This window comes from Hyla sarda, unplaced genomic scaffold (assembly GCF_029499605.1).
Source record: "Hyla sarda isolate aHylSar1 unplaced genomic scaffold, aHylSar1.hap1 scaffold_544, whole genome shotgun sequence".
Classification (NCBI taxonomy): Eukaryota; Metazoa; Chordata; class Amphibia; order Anura; family Hylidae; genus Hyla; species Hyla sarda.
In genome coordinates this window covers 128,462-151,233 of record NW_026610555.1, presented here as the reverse complement: position 1 = coordinate 151,233, position 22,772 = coordinate 128,462, and the positions used below count along the sequence as shown (strand labels likewise).

General features: G+C 46.2%; 8 non-coding genes and 1 pseudogene across 8 annotated transcripts; all 9 read right to left on the bottom strand.

Moving 5' to 3' along the window:
- Positions 1–465: 465 nt before the first annotated feature.
- LOC130339454 (U2 spliceosomal RNA) lies at positions 466–656 on the bottom strand. The gene has a single exon (XR_008879825.1). It is a non-coding gene; the product is annotated as a U2 spliceosomal RNA (small nuclear RNA).
- A 2,097-nt stretch (positions 657–2,753) lies between these two features.
- LOC130339490 (U2 spliceosomal RNA) lies at positions 2,754–2,939 on the bottom strand. Its single transcript, XR_008879858.1, has one exon. It is a non-coding gene; the product is annotated as a U2 spliceosomal RNA (small nuclear RNA).
- Positions 2,940–8,328: 5,389 nt separating this feature from the next.
- LOC130339505 (U2 spliceosomal RNA) lies at positions 8,329–8,546 on the bottom strand (annotated as a pseudogene).
- A 2,082-nt stretch (positions 8,547–10,628) lies between these two features.
- On the bottom strand, positions 10,629–10,819 carry LOC130339557 (U2 spliceosomal RNA). Its single transcript, XR_008879908.1, has one exon. It is a non-coding gene; the product is annotated as a U2 spliceosomal RNA (small nuclear RNA).
- Positions 10,820–12,905: 2,086 nt separating this feature from the next.
- On the bottom strand, positions 12,906–13,096 carry LOC130339556 (U2 spliceosomal RNA). Its single transcript, XR_008879907.1, has one exon. It is a non-coding gene; the product is annotated as a U2 spliceosomal RNA (small nuclear RNA).
- Positions 13,097–15,185: 2,089 nt separating this feature from the next.
- LOC130339555 (U2 spliceosomal RNA) lies at positions 15,186–15,376 on the bottom strand. Its single transcript, XR_008879906.1, has one exon. It is a non-coding gene; the product is annotated as a U2 spliceosomal RNA (small nuclear RNA).
- A 2,093-nt stretch (positions 15,377–17,469) lies between these two features.
- On the bottom strand, positions 17,470–17,660 carry LOC130339554 (U2 spliceosomal RNA). Its single transcript, XR_008879905.1, has one exon. It is a non-coding gene; the product is annotated as a U2 spliceosomal RNA (small nuclear RNA).
- Positions 17,661–19,752: 2,092 nt separating this feature from the next.
- On the bottom strand, positions 19,753–19,943 carry LOC130339553 (U2 spliceosomal RNA). Its single transcript, XR_008879904.1, has one exon. It is a non-coding gene; the product is annotated as a U2 spliceosomal RNA (small nuclear RNA).
- Positions 19,944–22,034: 2,091 nt separating this feature from the next.
- LOC130339453 (U2 spliceosomal RNA) lies at positions 22,035–22,225 on the bottom strand. The gene has a single exon (XR_008879824.1). It is a non-coding gene; the product is annotated as a U2 spliceosomal RNA (small nuclear RNA).
- Positions 22,226–22,772: the final 547 nt, after the last annotated feature.

The window sequence follows — 22,772 nt, the reverse complement described above, 5'->3', positions numbered from 1 at the left end:
CCATGTTATGTTACATAGTTACATAGTTAGTACGGTCGAAAAAAGACATATGTCCATCACGTTCAACCAGGGAATTAAGGGGTAGGGGTGTGGCGCGATATTGGGGAAGGGATGAGATTTTATATTTCTTCATAAGCATTAATCTTATTTTGTCAATTAGGAACATTCAGCACCCACCCGCTATCAAGGCAGCTGCCTATCATGTCATGCCCTACCTGCACAGGTGTGCTGGCTACTCAAATGATCCAATTAAGGAGGCCATTTAGTCAGCAGCAGCAGAAGTCCTGTGCCTGGACGCTCCAACAGGGGCCAGACACAAGCAGAAGCAGAAGCAGCAGAAGCAGCAGCAGCACCACCTTTTGTTTATTGGCTGCAGCAGCAGCAAGGCCCACAGGGCTGGCTAGCTGGCTAGCCAGCAAGCAGGTAGCAATGAAAGTAGGAATCTTTCTTTTTAACCCTGTAAGGGGGTGGTGCACTGTACCCGAAGATACTGCCATATCGGGTCAATGCATAGGGCGACGGAAGCAAGCTTCGAAATCGGCCCCCGTTCTCAAAAATCCATTTAATATATGGTCCCCAGATAGGGGACGTATCAGATATTAAACTGATAAGAACAGATACTACACTTGATCTTAGCCAAAAGGCCGAGAAGCGATAACCGTGAAAGGGGCGGGCCCAACAAGGTCCCCTTCATGGGCACTATCACTGCTTGCTGTCAGGGAGGCTGCCAGACAATTTTCCATGCACACTCTGGGCTGGGGGGCAGTCAACCACCAGTACACACAGCAGAACCTAAACCCATACCATTATTGCTAAGCAGCAAGACAGGGGCCCATTGCACTCCCACGGGGCCTTTTTAAATGCAATCCATAACCCGGATTTGCCAGGAACCCTTCTTACTCCTCCTACTTGCATGTGACACTGGGCTTAGGATCTGCATAGGAAACACACACACAAGCACACACCTACCTTTGTTGCCTGCAGATGCCTCCTTGGCTGTCCCCAAACGGTATCAAACCAACACCCACGGGAAGCTGTAAGCATAGAGGACATGCCTGCACCCCATTGGACTTACCTGTGTGGGTTAAATCCGGGTTATTTGACAACCTATGGCGGTGATGGTTCTGCTCAGGCAGAGCAGTGCTGATGCTCCTCATAAAGCTGTCGCTGCTGTGAAGGTTCTAGGTGACATCACAAATCCCTTTGGTTACATACACAACAAAGCTGGGTTGTTGTTGTTTACACTCTGCAAGGCCTGTGGAAGTGAGTGACATCATAGCACTGTAGTTCTGAGGGTTCAAGATGGATGCAACAATCTCCTGTTGCTTCTATGAAGGCCGTAATAGACGACATCACCAAACAGCTCCATAGTCACATACACAGCAAAGGAGAGATGTTGTTTACACCTAGTGATGTCAGTGGTATTGAGTGACATCACAGCACAGTGCTAAGGCTCCTGGGCCTGGACACAGCAGCGGCTGCAATATCTCAACGGAGAATACGTTTATATCTATGTGTGTGTGTGCGCATATATATATATATATATATATATATATATATATATATATATATATATATATTTCTCCGCCGAAATCACTTTTAAACCCATTTCCACCTTTTTTTCCCTTCTCTTCCTCTTACTTTTTTTTCACGTTTTTTTACGTTTTTCTCCTTTTCGCCTCTTTTCTGGGCGTATTATTCTTCTTTTTCTTCTTTTTTTTCGTCTAATGCATACCCCATCAGTGCAGCAATGCTTATTCAATACCGCCAGCAGATGGAGACACTGGGGGATAATTTTCTAAGGATTTATACTGATTTTTCCTGTCTGAATTTGTCGCACAGAAAGTTGCAGGCCAAATATGTGTGACATTTCTGCGACTTTAGCTTCTAGAGCATTTTTACAACATTATACATAGGTGCTGAATACATAAAAAGCGACTGTTCAGCGACAGACAAGTCGCATCGGCTGAAAGTAGGCCAGAATGTCAGTCCATGTTGGAGCAGGTTTAGATACAGTCTAAAGCATAGATCTCAAAGTCTGTGCACAGAATTTAGCAAGGGCCTCGCACCTTCTGATGCATCAGGTAGGTGCACAATAGCATAGCCTAACCCTCTGTACTTTGGTCTATATTGATGCGGGACATAGACAGCCAGCTGATGACCAATCCATTAGTGCAATGGATGGCTGGAAGCATTTGTCTTTGCCTTTGCAATACCACAGAAGCAATGCATGGTCAATGTACAGCAATGACACACCTGTGTGAACAGCCAGGAGACCCCCCCCCCCCCCATGTTATGTTACATAGTTACATAGTTAGTACGGTCGAAAAAAGACATATGTCCATCACGTTCAACCAGGGAATTAAGGGGTAGGGGTGTGGCGCGATATTGGGGAAGGGATGAGATTTTATATTTCTTCATAAGCATTAATCTTATTTTGTCAATTAGGAACATTCAGCACCCACCCGCTATCAAGGCAGCTGCCTATCATGTCATGCCCTACCTGCACAGGTGTGCTGGCTACTCAAATGATCCAATTAAGGAGGCCATTTAGTCAGCAGCAGCAGAAGTCCTGTGCCTGGACGCTCCAACAGGGGCCAGACACAAGCAGAAGCAGAAGCAGCAGAAGCAGCAGCAGCACCACCTTTTGTTTATTGGCTGCAGCAGCAGCAAGGCCCACAGGGCTGGCTAGCTGGCTAGCCAGCAAGCAGGTAGCAATGAAAGTAGGAATCTTTCTTTTTAACCCTGTAAGGGGGTGGTGCACTGTACCCGAAGATACTGCCATATCGGGTCAATGCATAGGGCGACGGAAGCAAGCTTCGAAATCGGCCCCCGTTCTCAAAAATCCATTTAATATATGGTCCCCAGATAGGGGACGTATCAGATATTAAACTGATAAGAACAGATAAGGTTTCAACAAAATTTTATTGAATAAATAAGAAACCATACAAAATTTAAAATGCAAAATAATAAAAGGTTCACAAAAGTTTTAAAATACAAATAATAAAACCAGTAATAAAAGGAGAAAAAATAAAAATGGCAGGATAAAACATTATACAAATGTCATAAAAACTGATTATATTGTTATTTCGTTCCATAGAGGCAGACACCACATGGATGCTGCCTCGCTGGCCCCCAACTGTTTCTTGTCTCTTAGGTAATAGATGTACATCTCACTCAGGGCCAGCTTTATACAGTTTTTAACATCAATAAAATCATGTTTAAAAAGTAAGATGTTCCTAACTTTCCAGATGGCATTTTTAAAACAATTAATAATCATCCAGCAGATCATCTGCTGTTTAAAATTGGGGCAGTTAAAAAGACCGTAAAAGACACATTCGTGATTAAAATCTTTTAGGCCGCAGGCCCACTTCAAAAGTGGGCCTACCTTCCTCCAAAGCTCCCGTGCAAAAGGGCAGTTCCAAAATATGTGCAGCACCGTTTCGTCCACTCCGCAGCCATCTCTCGGGCACTTGGCTCTCGCCACCAGTCCTCGCCTGTGCTGGAACTCACGAGTAGGGAGGCACTGGTGGACGATTGCCCAGGCAAGATCCCTGTGTACATTCGCTAGAAACTTCCCGTACACGTTCCGCCATACCTTTTTGGATCTTGCCTGTGTGAAATTGGACACTGCCAGGGTAACCTCACTCCGCCTGAGGACCTTTGATACCTTTCTCTGGTCCCCCAGTATGTCAGGCTCCAAATCTTGGAGACCTAGGAGCCTGACTGTCTTTTCCAACACCACATAATGTTTTGGGGGACACAGAAGCACCGGAGCGTTCAGAGGGATGCGCAACCATCTTTTAAAAACCATGCCCGCAGCGTACCTTAAAAAGCAGCTAAAAATGCCATCGGATTTAATAATTTTAAAACAGAAACAGAAATACTTTATGTAAAAGAAAGTAAAAAGGTTAGGAACATCTTTCCCGCCATTATCTTTACTTTTGTACATAAAATCACGCTTTAATTTTTCCATTTTTGAACCCCATAAAAAAGTAAAAACAATTCTAGTTACTTTTTTAATGTATAAAATAGATGGAGGAAATACCATGGCAATGTATAGCATAATAGGGAGTAAAACCATCTTTATTATTAAAATCTTCCCCTCCATGGTAAGGTTTCTAAGATTCCACATTAAAATCTTCTTCTCCATCTTAGCTATAGCTGAATCCCAGTTAGGGCTCCCATCATTGACCTGGTTAAAAACAATACCTAAAACTTTAATTTGATCCTGTTGCATTGTAACTCCTGGGGTGATGGATGAATCCCAGGAGCCAATATAAAAACAGTCACATTTATCTGTGTTTAGCTTAAAACCAGAGACCTCGCAGAAATAGCTGGTGTTCCTCAATGCCCCCCTCATGGATGGAGAGTCCGGGCACAGTATGGTGACATCATCCATGTACCCCAACACCTTTAGATGGGTCCCTCCTCCACCAGGTATCGGTACGCCTCTTACTACCCGGTCTTTTCTGAGGAGGGCCATCAGTGGTTCGATTGCGCAAATAAAAAGGAGTGGGGACAGGGGGCAGCCCTGTTTGACACCTGATAAAAGAGGAACACCGCTGGTTAAAAAGCCATTAACAGAGACTTGACTAAAACAGGATCGGTATAAAAGCATGATTCGGCTTAAAATCGTTTCAGGCACTGCCATCTTTTTAAGAACTAAAAACAGGTATTCATGGGAGACCCTATCAAAGGCTTTTTCAAAGTCTAAGGATAAAATTGCTACAGTTTGATTTCTATCCTTAAAATACCATAAAACATCTCTTAAAATATTTAGGGATTCAGCTATAGACCTTCCAGGTACCCCACAAACCTGATTTGGGTGAATTAATTTATGAATAAAAGGTTTAAAACGGACAGCTAATAACTTGGCTAAAACTTTATAATCGACATTTAAAAGTGTGATGGGGCGCCAATTTTTTAGCATATCCTTTTCACCCTTTTTAAAAAGTAATGATACAATCCCCCTCCTCCAGGAAGGGGGAAGTTCATTAACAATAAAAGTTTCTTTATACAATAAAACCATATCATCCTTTAAAATATCCCAAAAAGCTAAATAAAATTCGATGGGTAAACCATCTTCCCCAGGGGCCTTCCCACTAGAAAAACTTTTAAAAACAAATAAAAGTTCATCTAAGTTAAGATCACGGGATAAAACCTCCTGGTCTAAAACATCTAGCTTAAAATCAAGGGAATTAAGAACATGTTCTAAAAAGGATGGATTAAGATCTTTCTTATTAAAAAGAAGCTGGTAGAAGTTAAAAACTGCATCTAACATGCCTTTTGGAGTGGATTCACCCTCAAGGTTTTGGATGATATCCCTCCTATTCATCACTTTTTTAAAAAAGAAACGGGAACATTTCTCGCCCTCCTCCAGGTGCTGCACATGTGAGTTAAAAATGATTTGTTTCCCTTTCTTTTCTATGGCATGTTTTATTTCAGTTTTAAGGTTTAAAATATCATTTTCTACATCCATACCAGCTTCTTTCAATTTAAAAAGTACATTTAAACGCATGTTAAGAACATAAAACCACTGTTTTTCCATTTTTGCCTTCTTCTTACCTGCTTTGATAAAAAAAAATCTGATTTTAGATTTGGTGCCCTCCCACCAGTGCAGCATAGGCTCATGGGGTTTTCTTTGTGATTGCCAGCATTGGTAGGTCCGCACAAACTCCTCTTTTATCTCAGGGTCCTCTAGGAGTGTGGTGTTTAATCTCCAGAGGCCCCTTTTTGCTTTTTGCTCCCCCTCTAGCTCCAGGCCCACCAAGAGGAGCTTATGATCAGAGAAGATATTCTGCTCGAGCGTGCATTTCAGGGGTTTAAAAGCTCTAGAGGAAAAAATAAAATCGATTCTGGAGCTCACTCTTCCATTGGACCATGTGGCGCCCGGGTCCTCCGGCAAGAGATCCTTCCAGCAATCTTTCAAATTAAAATCATCAATAAAATTTTTAAGCAGGTAAGAAGTGCGGTCTTTACGATTAATATCCCCACCCTGCCGGTGTTCCCCATCACGTATGCAGTTAAAATCACCTCCCACCAGCAGGGGGGAAGACCCAACACAAAACAGTGGTAAAATTTCAAATAGTTCTGCCCGCTCCTGTTTATCAGGAGGGGCATACACATTTAAAACACGAATTAAAAGTCCATTAAAATATAGATGAATTAAAAGAGCTCTGCCAGGCACAATCTCAGTTACTGTATGAATAGAAAAGGACTGGCCTCGGCAGAGCAGCCCAACACCCACAGAACGACAGTCATTTGCACCGGACCATATGGATGGGCCTAGCTTCCAGTCTTCTTTTAAGTCTTTATAGTCCATTTTACTAGGGATTCCACATTCTTGTAGCAGGCAAAGGTCAAAGTCACATGTCTCTAGATAAGAAAATAAAGCAGCCCTGCGATCAGGGCTCTTTAAGGACCTCACATTGAGTGAGGCAATTTTTACAGGGATAGGCATAGTTTATGGAGAGTCCGTGCTTGGAGAATCAAAGTCAATAATAAGCTGCGTACCGTCATCCCCCGCCTGCGGGGTCATCAGCTCCTTGATGTTCTGAGGGTCGGAGCTTGAGATCGATGATGCCCCGACCCTGAGCTCGCTCTCGTCCGAACTACGGCACGCCGCTTTCCTTTGAATGTCTTCCTCTTCTTCTTCTCTTTGTCTTTTAAATGTCACACTGCTGTCCATATCCTCTGTGTTGCTCTCACTCGATGTAATCTCTGGCCCCCGGCTGATGGATCTGCGTCTTCTTTCATCTTTTGACGACTGGAACTGCTGCACAGGGGCCTGTGAGGCCTCTTTTCCGGAACCTTTGCCGCTACCTTGGGAAGTTTTCATCGCTTGTTCCCCAGCAAGCGTTGCTGAGGACTGTTGCTCCAACTTCCCCATCGATCGACGATGGCCAGTTTTACCCACCGGGTCCACTGCTGGCGGGGCAGCAAACCCTGGTTTGGCGCCACTTGTCTTCTTGGCCCTGTCCTGTATAGGCGGAGTAACAGGACCGGGCTCAGACCTGGCCACCTGGCTCCCCTTCCGGCGGGCTTTCACCGGGGCCTCTTCGTCCGGAGCAGGGCGACCCTGGGCCAAGCCAGTACCTGGCTTATGCTGCAATTTTGGGTCCACCTCTGCCCCCACCGAGGCCCGTCGGCTGCCACCCGCCACAGGTGAGCCCCCTTCAGAAGTTTTGGCGGGCTCTTGAGCCAGGTAGGAAGTCGATCGACGTCTTTCAATTTCCCGGGCAGTAAACTCGATCACCCGCCCGGGCTTCGTGGAATCCCCATGGCCTCCCCCTAGCACTACCACCGGTGGGCCCCCCGATGGAGCACCAGAGGTCTTGGGCCTGGACCCATCAGTACCTGCCATCTGGGGTTTGGGCATCTTAAAAAAGGACGTCTTTTGTCCTGTCCCCTCTTTGGGTGGGCCCAGCCTTGACCCACCCATCGTAGTTTTTGCTTTATGGGGACAGGAATTAAAATCGTGATTTTCCTCTCCGCAGAGGTTGCACCTTATCGTATGGCTACATCTTGAGGCTATGTGACCTTCTTGGCCACACCTATTGCAGCGAATCACACGCTCCGCGCCGCAGGTCTCCTGGGTGTGGCCAAACCTCAAGCAATTTCGGCAATACATAGGCATTTGAGGATAGAACAGGAAGCCCCGAACTCTCCCGATGGCAAAATTTGGGGGCGGATGGCAAAGACCCCCAATACCACCGGGATCCTTACGGAGCTTGACCCAGAACTTCCTCTTGCCGTTCCAGAACCGCACGGAGTTCAAGATTTTGTTTGCGAATCGCACCTCTTCGCAGTATCGTCGAAGAAAAGTGGCTATATCCTCCGTGGTCACATGAGGGCTGTGCATAGCCACCACCAACGGTATATGTTCCTCACCATAGAGGAACTGGAACGAAAGACCGTCGAGTCGATCGTCCCTCTGGTCCGCACCAGACAAGGTTGCATAGATGTTATCGCAACACGCCGTGGCCGTGAAGGTGACGGTATACAGGCCACGGCTTTCCTGGTCATTTAGACACAGGATGTCCTCCCTATTGAGGCGGAAGTAGTCAAGAAGAATCACCTCCGCAATGAAGCGGAGGTTCTTCAACTGACGATGGCTCTCCGACACCTCTATGCGGATGGTATTTCGCATCGACATTTCCCCAGAGGGGAAAGCCCAGGAGAACGGCATCTTCCACACCCAGGGACTAAGCCCCTTCCCCAATAGCAGCAGGGGCTCGGAATCCCGCTATAAAAGCGGAACCCTTACCCAAGGCAGAGGTCGGGGGTACCCTAGGTGCTTCCGAAGCTACAGGTAACGCTCAACGTACCGAAAATGCCTTCTGAGACACAAGGTCCCAGAGACAGGGGGATCGCAACCCGTTGTCTGTGGACTAAGCCCGCTCCCCAATAGCAGCAAGGGGGTGAAGTCCCTCCGTAAGGAGAGACAATCCCCCAAGGCCGAGAAGCGGGGTACCACAGACACCTTCCGACCAGACCAAATGCAGATACTACACTTGATCTTAGCCAAAAGGCCGAGAAGCGATAACCGTGAAAGGGGCGGGCCCAACAAGGTCCCCTTCATGGGCACTATCACTGCTTGCTGTCAGGGAGGCTGCCAGACAATTTTCCATGCACACTCTGGGCTGGGGGGCAGTCAACCACCAGTACACACAGCAGAACCTAAACCCATACCATTATTGCTAAGCAGCAAGACAGGGGCCCATTGCACTCCCACGGGGCCTTTTTAAATGCAATCCATAACCCGGATTTGCCAGGAACCCTTCTTACTCCTCCTACTTGCATGTGACACTGGGCTTAGGATCTGCATAGGAAACACACACACAAGCACACACCTACCTTTGTTGCCTGCAGATGCCTCCTTGGCTGTCCCCAAACGGTATCAAACCAACACCCACGGGAAGCTGTAAGCATAGAGGACATGCCTGCACCCCATTGGACTTACCTGTGTGGGTTAAATCCGGGTTATTTGACAACCTATGGCGGTGATGGTTCTGCTCAGGCAGAGCAGTGCTGATGCTCCTCATAAAGCTGTCGCTGCTGTGAAGGTTCTAGGTGACATCACAAATCCCTTTGGTTACATACACAACAAAGCTGGGTTGTTGTTGTTTACACTCTGCAAGGCCTGTGGAAGTGAGTGACATCATAGCACTGTAGTTCTGAGGGTTCAAGATGGATGCAACAATCTCCTGTTGCTTCTATGAAGGCCGTAATAGACGACATCACCAAACAGCTCCATAGTCACATACACAGCAAAGGAGAGATGTTGTTTACACCTAGTGATGTCAGTGGTATTGAGTGACATCACAGCACAGTGCTAAGGCTCCTGGGCCTGGACACAGCAGCGGCTGCAATATCTCAACGGAGAATACGTTTATATCTATGTGTGTGTGTGCGCATATATATATATATATATATATATATATATATATATATTTCTCCGCCGAAATCACTTTTAAACCCATTTCCACCTTTTTTTCCCTTCTCTTCCTCTTACTTTTTTTTCACGTTTTTTTACGTTTTTCTCCTTTTCGCCTCTTTTCTGGGCGTATTATTCTTCTTTTTCTTCTTTTTTTTCGTCTAATGCATACCCCATCAGTGCAGCAATGCTTATTCAATACCGCCAGCAGATGGAGACACTGGGGGATAATTTTCTAAGGATTTATACTGATTTTTCCTGTCTGAATTTGTCGCACAGAAAGTTGCAGGCCAAATATGTGTGACATTTCTGCGACTTTAGCTTCTAGAGCATTTTTACAACATTATACATAGGTGCTGAATACATAAAAAGCGACTGTTCAGCGACAGACAAGTCGCATCGGCTGAAAGTAGGCCAGAATGTCAGTCCATGTTGGAGCAGGTTTAGATACAGTCTAAAGCATAGATCTCAAAGTCTGTGCACAGAATTTAGCAAGGGCCTCGCACCTTCTGATGCATCAGGTAGGTGCACAATAGCATAGCCTAACCCTCTGTACTTTGGTCTATATTGATGCGGGACATAGACAGCCAGCTGATGACCAATCCATTAGTGCAATGGATGGCTGGAAGCATTTGTCTTTGCCTTTGCAATACCACAGAAGCAATGCATGGTCAATGTACAGCAATGACACACCTGTGTGAACAGCCAGGAGACCCCCCCCCCCCCATGTTATGTTACATAGTTACATAGTTAGTACGGTCGAAAAAAGACATATGTCCATCACGTTCAACCAGGGAATTAAGGGGTAGGGGTGTGGCGCGATATTGGGGAAGGGATGAGATTTTATATTTCTTCATAAGCATTAATCTTATTTTGTCAATTAGGAACATTCAGCACCCACCCGCTATCAAGGCAGCTGCCTATCATGTCATGCCCTACCTGCACAGGTGTGCTGGCTACTCAAATGATCCAATTAAGGAGGCCATTTAGTCAGCAGCAGCAGAAGTCCTGTGCCTGGACGCTCCAACAGGGGCCAGACACAAGCAGAAGCAGAAGCAGCAGAAGCAGCAGCAGCACCACCTTTTGTTTATTGGCTGCAGCAGCAGCAAGGCCCACAGGGCTGGCTAGCTGGCTAGCCAGCAAGCAGGTAGCAATGAAAGTAGGAATCTTTCTTTTTAACCCTGTAAGGGGGTGGTGCACTGTACCCGAAGATACTGCCATATCGGGTCAATGCATAGGGCGACGGAAGCAAGCTTCGAAATCGGCCCCCGTTCTCAAAAATCCATTTAATATATGGTCCCCAGATAGGGGACGTATCAGATATTAAACTGATAAGAACAGATACTACACTTGATCTTAGCCAAAAGGCCGAGAAGCGATAACCGTGAAAGGGGCGGGCCCAACAAGGTCCCCTTCATGGGCACTATCACTGCTTGCTGTCAGGGAGGCTGCCAGACAATTTTCCATGCACACTCTGGGCTGGGGGGCAGTCAACCACCAGTACACACAGCAGAACCTAAACCCATACCATTATTGCTAAGCAGCAAGACAGGGGCCCATTGCACTCCCACGGGGCCTTTTTAAATGCAATCCATAACCCGGATTTGCCAGGAACCCTTCTTACTCCTCCTACTTGCATGTGACACTGGGCTTAGGATCTGCATAGGAAACACACACACAAGCACACACCTACCTTTGTTGCCTGCAGATGCCTCCTTGGCTGTCCCCAAACGGTATCAAACCAACACCCACGGGAAGCTGTAAGCATAGAGGACATGCCTGCACCCCATTGGACTTACCTGTGTGGGTTAAATCCGGGTTATTTGACAACCTATGGCGGTGATGGTTCTGCTCAGGCAGAGCAGTGCTGATGCTCCTCATAAAGCTGTCGCTGCTGTGAAGGTTCTAGGTGACATCACAAATCCCTTTGGTTACATACACAACAAAGCTGGGTTGTTGTTGTTTACACTCTGCAAGGCCTGTGGAAGTGAGTGACATCATAGCACTGTAGTTCTGAGGGTTCAAGATGGATGCAACAATCTCCTGTTGCTTCTATGAAGGCCGTAATAGACGACATCACCAAACAGCTCCATAGTCACATACACAGCAAAGGAGAGATGTTGTTTACACCTAGTGATGTCAGTGGTATTGAGTGACATCACAGCACAGTGCTAAGGCTCCTGGGCCTGGACACAGCAGCGGCTGCAATATCTCAACGGAGAATACGTTTATATCTATGTGTGTGTGTGCGCATATATATATATATATATATATATATATATATATATATATATTTCTCCGCCGAAATCACTTTTAAACCCATTTCCACCTTTTTTTCCCTTCTCTTCCTCTTACTTTTTTTTCACGTTTTTTTACGTTTTTCTCCTTTTCGCCTCTTTTCTGGGCGTATTATTCTTCTTTTTCTTCTTTTTTTTCGTCTAATGCATACCCCATCAGTGCAGCAATGCTTATTCAATACCGCCAGCAGATGGAGACACTGGGGGATAATTTTCTAAGGATTTATACTGATTTTTCCTGTCTGAATTTGTCGCACAGAAAGTTGCAGGCCAAATATGTGTGACATTTCTGCGACTTTAGCTTCTAGAGCATTTTTACAACATTATACATAGGTGCTGAATACATAAAAAGCGACTGTTCAGCGACAGACAAGTCGCATCGGCTGAAAGTAGGCCAGAATGTCAGTCCATGTTGGAGCAGGTTTAGATACAGTCTAAAGCATAGATCTCAAAGTCTGTGCACAGAATTTAGCAAGGGCCTCGCACCTTCTGATGCATCAGGTAGGTGCACAATAGCATAGCCTAACCCTCTGTACTTTGGTCTATATTGATGCGGGACATAGACAGCCAGCTGATGACCAATCCATTAGTGCAATGGATGGCTGGAAGCATTTGTCTTTGCCTTTGCAATACCACAGAAGCAATGCATGGTCAATGTACAGCAATGACACACCTGTGTGAACAGCCAGGAGACCCCCCCCCCCCCATGTTATGTTACATAGTTACATAGTTAGTACGGTCGAAAAAAGACATATGTCCATCACGTTCAACCAGGGAATTAAGGGGTAGGGGTGTGGCGCGATATTGGGGAAGGGATGAGATTTTATATTTCTTCATAAGCATTAATCTTATTTTGTCAATTAGGAACATTCAGCACCCACCCGCTATCAAGGCAGCTGCCTATCATGTCATGCCCTACCTGCACAGGTGTGCTGGCTACTCAAATGATCCAATTAAGGAGGCCATTTAGTCAGCAGCAGCAGAAGTCCTGTGCCTGGACGCTCCAACAGGGGCCAGACACAAGCAGAAGCAGAAGCAGCAGAAGCAGCAGCAGCACCACCTTTTGTTTATTGGCTGCAGCAGCAGCAAGGCCCACAGGGCTGGCTAGCTGGCTAGCCAGCAAGCAGGTAGCAATGAAAGTAGGAATCTTTCTTTTTAACCCTGTAAGGGGGTGGTGCACTGTACCCGAAGATACTGCCATATCGGGTCAATGCATAGGGCGACGGAAGCAAGCTTCGAAATCGGCCCCCGTTCTCAAAAATCCATTTAATATATGGTCCCCAGATAGGGGACGTATCAGATATTAAACTGATAAGAACAGATACTACACTTGATCTTAGCCAAAAGGCCGAGAAGCGATAACCGTGAAAGGGGCGGGCCCAACAAGGTCCCCTTCATGGGCACTATCACTGCTTGCTGTCAGGGAGGCTGCCAGACAATTTTCCATGCACACTCTGGGCTGGGGGGCAGTCAACCACCAGTACACACAGCAGAACCTAAACCCATACCATTATTGCTAAGCAGCAAGACAGGGGCCCATTGCACTCCCACGGGGCCTTTTTAAATGCAATCCATAACCCGGATTTGCCAGGAACCCTTCTTACTCCTCCTACTTGCATGTGACACTGGGCTTAGGATCTGCATAGGAAACACACACACAAGCACACACCTACCTTTGTTGCCTGCAGATGCCTCCTTGGCTGTCCCCAAACGGTATCAAACCAACACCCACGGGAAGCTGTAAGCATAGAGGACATGCCTGCACCCCATTGGACTTACCTGTGTGGGTTAAATCCGGGTTATTTGACAACCTATGGCGGTGATGGTTCTGCTCAGGCAGAGCAGTGCTGATGCTCCTCATAAAGCTGTCGCTGCTGTGAAGGTTCTAGGTGACATCACAAATCCCTTTGGTTACATACACAACAAAGCTGGGTTGTTGTTGTTTACACTCTGCAAGGCCTGTGGAAGTGAGTGACATCATAGCACTGTAGTTCTGAGGGTTCAAGATGGATGCAACAATCTCCTGTTGCTTCTATGAAGGCCGTAATAGACGACATCACCAAACAGCTCCATAGTCACATACACAGCAAAGGAGAGATGTTGTTTACACCTAGTGATGTCAGTGGTATTGAGTGACATCACAGCACAGTGCTAAGGCTCCTGGGCCTGGACACAGCAGCGGCTGCAATATCTCAACGGAGAATACGTTTATATCTATGTGTGTGTGTGCGCATATATATATATATATATATATATATATATATATATATATATATTTCTCCGCCGAAATCACTTTTAAACCCATTTCCACCTTTTTTTCCCTTCTCTTCCTCTTACTTTTTTTTCACGTTTTTTTACGTTTTTCTCCTTTTCGCCTCTTTTCTGGGCGTATTATTCTTCTTTTTCTTCTTTTTTTTCGTCTAATGCATACCCCATCAGTGCAGCAATGCTTATTCAATACCGCCAGCAGATGGAGACACTGGGGGATAATTTTCTAAGGATTTATACTGATTTTTCCTGTCTGAATTTGTCGCACAGAAAGTTGCAGGCCAAATATGTGTGACATTTCTGCGACTTTAGCTTCTAGAGCATTTTTACAACATTATACATAGGTGCTGAATACATAAAAAGCGACTGTTCAGCGACAGACAAGTCGCATCGGCTGAAAGTAGGCCAGAATGTCAGTCCATGTTGGAGCAGGTTTAGATACAGTCTAAAGCATAGATCTCAAAGTCTGTGCACAGAATTTAGCAAGGGCCTCGCACCTTCTGATGCATCAGGTAGGTGCACAATAGCATAGCCTAACCCTCTGTACTTTGGTCTATATTGATGCGGGACATAGACAGCCAGCTGATGACCAATCCATTAGTGCAATGGATGGCTGGAAGCATTTGTCTTTGCCTTTGCAATACCACAGAAGCAATGCATGGTCAATGTACAGCAATGACACACCTGTGTGAACAGCCAGGAGACCCCCCCCCCCCCCATGTTATGTTACATAGTTACATAGTTAGTACGGTCGAAAAAAGACATATGTCCATCACGTTCAACCAGGGAATTAAGGGGTAGGGGTGTGGCGCGATATTGGGGAAGGGATGAGATTTTATATTTCTTCATAAGCATTAATCTTATTTTGTCAATTAGGAACATTCAGCACCCACCCGCTATCAAGGCAGCTGCCTATCATGTCATGCCCTACCTGCACAGGTGTGCTGGCTACTCAAATGATCCAATTAAGGAGGCCATTTAGTCAGCAGCAGCAGAAGTCCTGTGCCTGGACGCTCCAACAGGGGCCAGACACAAGCAGAAGCAGAAGCAGCAGAAGCAGCAGCAGCACCACCTTTTGTTTATTGGCTGCAGCAGCAGCAAGGCCCACAGGGCTGGCTAGCTGGCTAGCCAGCAAGCAGGTAGCAATGAAAGTAGGAATCTTTCTTTTTAACCCTGTAAGGGGGTGGTGCACTGTACCCGAAGATACTGCCATATCGGGTCAATGCATAGGGCGACGGAAGCAAGCTTCGAAATCGGCCCCCGTTCTCAAAAATCCATTTAATATATGGTCCCCAGATAGGGGACGTATCAGATATTAAACTGATAAGAACAGATACTACACTTGATCTTAGCCAAAAGGCCGAGAAGCGATAACCGTGAAAGGGGCGGGCCCAACAAGGTCCCCTTCATGGGCACTATCACTGCTTGCTGTCAGGGAGGCTGCCAGACAATTTTCCATGCACACTCTGGGCTGGGGGGCAGTCAACCACCAGTACACACAGCAGAACCTAAACCCATACCATTATTGCTAAGCAGCAAGACAGGGGCCCATTGCACTCCCACGGGGCCTTTTTAAATGCAATCCATAACCCGGATTTGCCAGGAACCCTTCTTACTCCTCCTACTTGCATGTGACACTGGGCTTAGGATCTGCATAGGAAACACACACACAAGCACACACCTACCTTTGTTGCCTGCAGATGCCTCCTTGGCTGTCCCCAAACGGTATCAAACCAACACCCACGGGAAGCTGTAAGCATAGAGGACATGCCTGCACCCCATTGGACTTACCTGTGTGGGTTAAATCCGGGTTATTTGACAACCTATGGCGGTGATGGTTCTGCTCAGGCAGAGCAGTGCTGATGCTCCTCATAAAGCTGTCGCTGCTGTGAAGGTTCTAGGTGACATCACAAATCCCTTTGGTTACATACACAACAAAGCTGGGTTGTTGTTGTTTACACTCTGCAAGGCCTGTGGAAGTGAGTGACATCATAGCACTGTAGTTCTGAGGGTTCAAGATGGATGCAACAATCTCCTGTTGCTTCTATGAAGGCCGTAATAGACGACATCACCAAACAGCTCCATAGTCACATACACAGCAAAGGAGAGATGTTGTTTACACCTAGTGATGTCAGTGGTATTGAGTGACATCACAGCACAGTGCTAAGGCTCCTGGGCCTGGACACAGCAGCGGCTGCAATATCTCAACGGAGAATACGTTTATATCTATGTGTGTGTGTGCGCATATATATATATATATATATATATATATATATATATATATATATATATTTCTCCGCCGAAATCACTTTTAAACCCATTTCCACCTTTTTTTCCCTTCTCTTCCTCTTACTTTTTTTTCACGTTTTTTTACGTTTTTCTCCTTTTCGCCTCTTTTCTGGGCGTATTATTCTTCTTTTTCTTCTTTTTTTTCGTCTAATGCATACCCCATCAGTGCAGCAATGCTTATTCAATACCGCCAGCAGATGGAGACACTGGGGGATAATTTTCTAAGGATTTATACTGATTTTTCCTGTCTGAATTTGTCGCACAGAAAGTTGCAGGCCAAATATGTGTGACATTTCTGCGACTTTAGCTTCTAGAGCATTTTTACAACATTATACATAGGTGCTGAATACATAAAAAGCGACTGTTCAGCGACAGACAAGTCGCATCGGCTGAAAGTAGGCCAGAATGTCAGTCCATGTTGGAGCAGGTTTAGATACAGTCTAAAGCATAGATCTCAAAGTCTGTGCACAGAATTTAGCAAGGGCCTCGCACCTTCTGATGCATCAGGTAGGTGCAAAATAGCATAGCCTAACCCTCTGTACTTTGGTCTATATTGATGCGGGACATAGACAGCCAGCTGATGACCAATCCATTAGTGCAATGGATGGCTGGAAGCATTTGTCTTTGCCTTTGCAATACCACAGAAGCAATGCATGGTCAATGTACAGCAATGACACACCTGTGTGAACAGCCAGGAGACCCCCCCCCCCCCCATGTTATGTTACATAGTTACATAGTTAGTACGGTCGAAAAAAGACATATGTCCATCACGTTCAACCAGGGAATTAAGGGGTAGGGGTGTGGCGCGATATTGGGGAAGGGATGAGATTTTATATTTCTTCATAAGCATTAATCTTATTTTGTCAATTAGGAACATTCAGCACCCACCCGCTATCAAGGCAGCTGCCTATCATGTCATGCCCTACCTGCACAGGTGTGCTGGCTACTCAAATGATCCAATTAAGGAGGCCATTTAGTCAGCAGCAGCAGAAGTCCTGTGCCTGGACGCTCCAACAGGGGCCAGACACAAGCAGAAGCAGAAGCAGCAGAAGCAGCAGCAGCACCACCTTTTGTTTATTGGCTGCAGCAGCAGCAAGGCCCACAGGGCTGGCTAGCTGGCTAGCCAGCAAGCAGGTAGCAATGAAAGTAGGAATCTTTCTTTTTAACCCTGTAAGGGGGTGGTGCACTGTACCCGAAGATACTGCCATATCGGGTCAATGCATAGGGCGACGGAAGCAAGCTTCGAAATCGGCCCCCGTTCTCAAAAATCCATTTAATATATGGTCCCCAGATAGGGGACGTATCAGATATTAAACTGATAAGAACAGATACTACACTTGATCTTAGCCAAAAGGCCGAGAAGCGATAACCGTGAAAGGGGCGGGCCCAACAAGGTCCCCTTCATGGGCACTATCACTGCTTGCTGTCAGGGAGGCTGCCAGACAATTTTCCATGCACACTCTGGGCTGGGGGGCAGTCAACCACCAGTACACACAGCAGAACCTAAACCCATACCATTATTGCTAAGCAGCAAGACAGGGGCCCATTGCACTCCCACGGGGCCTTTTTAAATGCAATCCATAACCCGGATTTGCCAGGAACCCTTCTTACTCCTCCTACTTGCATGTGACACTGGGCTTAGGATCTGCATAGGAAACACACACACAAGCACACACCTACCTTTGTTGCCTGCAGATGCCTCCTTGGCTGTCCCCAAACGGTATCAAACCAACACCCACGGGAAGCTGTAAGCATAGAGGACATGCCTGCACCCCATTGGACTTACCTGTGTGGGTTAAATCCGGGTTATTTGACAACCTATGGCGGTGATGGTTCTGCTCAGGCAGAGCAGTGCTGATGCTCCTCATAAAGCTGTCGCTGCTGTGAAGGTTCTAGGTGACATCACAAATCCCTTTGGTTACATACACAACAAAGCTGGGTTGTTGTTGTTTACACTCTGCAAGGCCTGTGGAAGTGAGTGACATCATAGCACTGTAGTTCTGAGGGTTCAAGATGGATGCAACAATCTCCTGTTGCTTCTATGAAGGCCGTAATAGACGACATCACCAAACAGCTCCATAGTCACATACACAGCAAAGGAGAGATGTTGTTTACACCTAGTGATGTCAGTGGTATTGAGTGACATCACAGCACAGTGCTAAGGCTCCTGGGCCTGGACACAGCAGCGGCTGCAATATCTCAACGGAGAATACGTTTATATCTATGTGTGTGTGTGCGCATATATATATATATATATATATATATATATATATATATATATATATTTCTCCGCCGAAATCACTTTTAAACCCATTTCCACCTTTTTTTCCCTTCTCTTCCTCTTACTTTTTTTTCACGTTTTTTTACGTTTTTCTCCTTTTCGCCTCTTTTCTGGGCGTATTATTCTTCTTTTTCTTCTTTTTTTTCGTCTAATGCATACCCCATCAGTGCAGCAATGCTTATTCAATACCGCCAGCAGATGGAGACACTGGGGGATAATTTTCTAAGGATTTATACTGATTTTTCCTGTCTGAATTTGTCGCACAGAAAGTTGCAGGCCAAATATGTGTGACATTTCTGCGACTTTAGCTTCTAGAGCATTTTTACAACATTATACATAGGTGCTGAATACATAAAAAGCGACTGTTCAGCGACAGACAAGTCGCATCGGCTGAAAGTAGGCCAGAATGTCAGTCCATGTTGGAGCAGGTTTAGATACAGTCTAAAGCATAGATCTCAAAGTCTGTGCACAGAATTTAGCAAGGGCCTCGCACCTTCTGATGCATCAGGTAGGTGCACAATAGCATAGCCTAACCCTCTGTACTTTGGTCTATATTGATGCGGGACATAGACAGCCAGCTGATGACCAATCCATTAGTGCAATGGATGGCTGGAAGCATTTGTCTTTGCCTTTGCAATACCACAGAAGCAATGCATGGTCAATGTACAGCAATGACACACCTGTGTGAACAGCCAGGAGACCCCCCCCCCCCCCCATGTTATGTTACATAGTTACATAGTTAGTACGGTCGAAAAAAGACATATGTCCATCACGTTCAACCAGGGAATTAAGGGGTAGGGGTGTGGCGCGATATTGGGGAAGGGATGAGATTTTATATTTCTTCATAAGCATTAATCTTATTTTGTCAATTAGGAACATTCAGCACCCACCCGCTATCAAGGCAGCTGCCTATCATGTCATGCCCTACCTGCACAGGTGTGCTGGCTACTCAAATGATCCAATTAAGGAGGCCATTTAGTCAGCAGCAGCAGAAGTCCTGTGCCTGGACGCTCCAACAGGGGCCAGACACAAGCAGAAGCAGAAGCAGCAGAAGCAGCAGCAGCACCACCTTTTGTTTATTGGCTGCAGCAGCAGCAAGGCCCACAGGGCTGGCTAGCTGGCTAGCCAGCAAGCAGGTAGCAATGAAAGTAGGAATCTTTCTTTTTAACCCTGTAAGGGGGTGGTGCACTGTACCCGAAGATACTGCCATATCGGGTCAATGCATAGGGCGACGGAAGCAAGCTTCGAAATCGGCCCCCGTTCTCAAAAATCCATTTAATATATGGTCCCCAGATAGGGGACGTATCAGATATTAAACTGATAAGAACAGATACTACACTTGATCTTAGCCAAAAGGCCGAGAAGCGATAACCGTGAAAGGGGCGGGCCCAACAAGGTCCCCTTCATGGGCACTATCACTGCTTGCTGTCAGGGAGGCTGCCAGACAATTTTCCATGCACACTCTGGGCTGGGGGGCAGTCAACCACCAGTACACACAGCAGAACCTAAACCCATACCATTATTGCTAAGCAGCAAGACAGGGGCCCATTGCACTCCCACGGGGCCTTTTTAAATGCAATCCATAACCCGGATTTGCCAGGAACCCTTCTTACTCCTCCTACTTGCATGTGACACTGGGCTTAGGATCTGCATAGGAAACACACACACAAGCACACACCTACCTTTGTTGCCTGCAGATGCCTCCTTGGCTGTCCCCAAACGGTATCAAACCAACACCCACGGGAAGCTGTAAGCATAGAGGACATGCCTGCACCCCATTGGACTTACCTGTGTGGGTTAAATCCGGGTTATTTGACAACCTATGGCGGTGATGGTTCTGCTCAGGCAGAGCAGTGCTGATGCTCCTCATAAAGCTGTCGCTGCTGTGAAGGTTCTAGGTGACATCACAAATCCCTTTGGTTACATACACAACAAAGCTGGGTTGTTGTTGTTTACACTCTGCAAGGCCTGTGGAAGTGAGTGACATCATAGCACTGTAGTTCTGAGGGTTCAAGATGGATGCAACAATCTCCTGTTGCTTCTATGAAGGCCGTAATAGACGACATCACCAAACAGCTCCATAGTCACATACACAGCAAAGGAGAGATGTTGTTTACACCTAGTGATGTCAGTGGTATTGAGTGACATCACAGCACAGTGCTAAGGCTCCTGGGCCTGGACACAGCAGCGGCTGCAATATCTCAACGGAGAATACGTTTATATCTATGTGTGTGTGTGCGCATATATATATATATATATATATATATATATATATATATATATATATTCTCCGCCGAAATCACTTTTAAACCCATTTCCACCTTTTTTTCCCTTCTCTTCCTCTTACTTTTTTTTCACGTTTTTTTACGTTTTTCTCCTTTTCGCCTCTTTTCTGGGCGTATTATTCTTCTTTTTCTTCTTTTTTTTCGTCTAATGCATACCCCATCAGTGCAGCAATGCTTATTCAATACCGCCAGCAGATGGAGACACTGGGGGATAATTTTCTAAGGATTTATACTGATTTTTCCTGTCTGAATTTGTCGCACAGAAAGTTGCAGGCCAAATATGTGTGACATTTCTGCGACTTTAGCTTCTAGAGCATTTTTACAACATTATACATAGGTGCTGAATACATAAAAAGCGACTGTTCAGCGACAGACAAGTCGCATCGGCTGAAAGTAGGCCAGAATGTCAGTCCATGTTGGAGCAGGTTTAGATACAGTCTAAAGCATAGATCTCAAAGTCTGTGCACAGAATTTAGCAAGGGCCTCGCACCTTCTGATGCATCAGGTAGGTGCACAATAGCATAGCCTAACCCTCTGTACTTTGGTCTATATTGATGCGGGACATAGACAGCCAGCTGATGACCAATCCATTAGTGCAATGGATGGCTGGAAGCATTTGTCTTTGCCTTTGCAATACCACAGAAGCAATGCATGGTCAATGTACAGCAATGACACACCTGTGTGAACAGCCAGGAGACCCCCCCCCCCCCCCATGTTATGTTACATAGTTACATAGTTAGTACGGTCGAAAAAAGACATATGTCCATCACGTTCAACCAGGGAATTAAGGGGTAGGGGTGTGGCGCGATATTGGGGAAGGGATGAGATTTTATATTTCTTCATAAGCATTAATCTTATTTTGTCAATTAGGAACATTCAGCACCCACCCGCTATCAAGGCAGCTGCCTATCATGTCATGCCCTACCTGCACAGGTGTGCTGGCTACTCAAATGATCCAATTAAGGAGGCCATTTAGTCAGCAGCAGCAGAAGTCCTGTGCCTGGACGCTCCAACAGGGGCCAGACACAAGCAGAAGCAGAAGCAGCAGAAGCAGCAGCAGCACCACCTTTTGTTTATTGGCTGCAGCAGCAGCAAGGCCCACAGGGCTGGCTAGCTGGCTAGCCAGCAAGCAGGTAGCAATGAAAGTAGGAATCTTTCTTTTTAACCCTGTAAGGGGGTGGTGCACTGTACCCGAAGATACTGCCATATCGGGTCAATGCATAGGGCGACGGAAGCAAGCTTCGAAATCGGCCCCCGTTCTCAAAAATCCATTTAATATATGGTCCCCAGATAGGGGACATATCAGATATTAAACTGATAAGAACAGATACTACACTTGATCTTAGCCAAAAGGCCGAGAAGCGATAACCGTGAAAGGGGCGGGCCCAACAAGGTCCCCTTCATGGGCACTATCACTGCTTGCTGTCAGGGAGGCTGCCAGACAATTTTCCATGCACACTCTGGGCTGGGGGGCAGTCAACCACCAGTACACACAGCAGAACCTAAACCCATACCATTATTGCTAAGCAGCAAGACAGGGGCCCATTGCACTCCCACGGGGCCTTTTTAAATGCAATCCATAACCCGGATTTGCCAGGAACCCTTCTTACTCCTCCTACTTGCATGTGACACTGGGCTTAGGATCTGCATAGGAAACACACACACAAGCACACACCTACCTTTGTTGCCTGCAGATGCCTCCTTGGCTGTCCCCAAACGGTATCAAACCAACACCCACGGGAAGCTGTAAGCATAGAGGACATGCCTGCACCCCATTGGACTTACCTGTGTGGGTTAAATCCGGGTTATTTGACAACCTATGGCGGTGATGGTTCTGCTCAGGCAGAGCAGTGCTGATGCTCCTCATAAAGCTGTCGCTGCTGTGAAGGTTCTAGGTGACATCACAAATCCCT